The sequence below is a fragment of the Myotis myotis genome, unplaced genomic scaffold, assembly GCF_014108235.1.
Source record: "Myotis myotis isolate mMyoMyo1 unplaced genomic scaffold, mMyoMyo1.p scaffold_m19_p_7, whole genome shotgun sequence".
NCBI lineage: Eukaryota > Metazoa > Chordata > Mammalia > Chiroptera > Vespertilionidae > Myotis > Myotis myotis.
In genome coordinates this window covers 43,782,720-43,784,150 of record NW_023416379.1, presented here as the reverse complement: position 1 = coordinate 43,784,150, position 1,431 = coordinate 43,782,720, and the positions used below count along the sequence as shown (strand labels likewise).

Genomic DNA, 1,431 nt, shown 5'->3' with positions numbered 1-1,431 from the left:
CTCAGATGCCTGGCCACGGCTTTAGACTAGCAACCAGGGCTTTTCAGCCAGGACTTGGGGTGGGGTGAGGGAGGCGAGCTGGAAAAAGAGAACAACTCCCAGGAGGCTTAGCGGCCAGGGCCTGGGTGCCTGGCCGTGAAATCGGATGAGGCGTGTCCTTTTGCAAGCCACTTTAACCTAGAGATTTGCAAGGTTGGAAGTTCTGCTCTGGGAGCTAGGGAGAAATGGAGCTGGAGCAGAGAGAGGGGTCCATGGCAGCTGTGGGCTTTGAGGAGTTCTCAGCACCTCCCAGCTTGGAGCTGGCGCTGCCTCCGCTGTTTGGTGGTCACATCCTGGAGAGCGAGCTTGAGACCAAAGTGGAGTTCGTGTCTGGGGGTCTGGGCAGCTCCAGCCTCCAGGAGTGAGACGAAGAGGAGGAGGCAGCTCAAGGCCGGCAGCGGTGTTGCCAACAGGAACTCAATTGCAGGAAGTACCAGGCGCTGGGTCGGCGCTGCAGGGAGATGAGCAGGTGAATGAGCGGGTCCTGAACAGGCTCCATCAGATATAGAGGATAACACGGAGACTCCAGCAGGAGCGGAGGTTCCTCATGAAGGTGCTGGACTCCTACGGCGACAACTACCGGGCCAGCCAGTTCACCACCATCTTACTGGAGGATGAAGGCAGCCAGGGCACAGACGCCCCCACCCCAGGCAATGCTGAGAAGGAGCCTCCGGAGAAAGAGGGGCTGTCCCCGCCCAGGAGGACACCAGCACCCGCAGAAGCCAGCAGCCCAGCCCCTGGTGAGGGGCCCAGTGGGCGGAAGAGGCAGTGAGTGCCACAGGAAGAGTACCAGGCGGGAGTCCCGCTGATTCCAGAGCTGGCCTCCGTGCAGATAAAGGTGGAGGAAAACTTTGGCTTCAAAGCAGTCAAGGCTCTGGACTCAAGTTGGGTTTCTCAGGGACCAGACAAGCTGCTGCCCTACCCCACCTTAGCCAGCGCCCCCTTTGACTGACCCCCCAACAAATGGACCCCATGCTCTCCTTGGCAAAAAAAAAAAAAAAAGCTTATAGAGGCATGCTTATAGGATCAAATAGTATAAATATAGATGTAACAGGACAATAAAAAGAGAACCTGGCTATGATGATCACCTGAACGCTGCCTCTGTGTCATTCCTTCTTCACCGACTCCGTCCACACCTTTGGGAACCCCTGGACCTGTTGGGGCAGGACCCCAACATTTCTCTTCTTATAAGGACTTCAGTGAGATGGGCTAAGGGTCCCACTGGAACTGCCTCAATTTAATGTAATCCCCTCTTTAAAGATCTTATCTCCATATTCAGGTACATTCTGAGCTTCTGGGGATTAGGATTTTAACATACATTTTGTTGATTACCCAAATCAGCCCTTAACAACCAGCATGTTTCAGAAAGTAGATTCCTATAGGGTTATTTAC

The 1,431-nt window shown here is 54.4% G+C and overlaps 1 pseudogene; it reads left to right on the top strand.

Annotated features, from left to right (window-relative positions):
• The first annotated feature begins 224 nt into the window (after positions 1 to 224).
• On the top strand, positions 225 to 991 carry LOC118659917 (annotated as a pseudogene).
• The last annotated feature ends 440 nt before the right edge of the window (positions 992 to 1,431 follow it).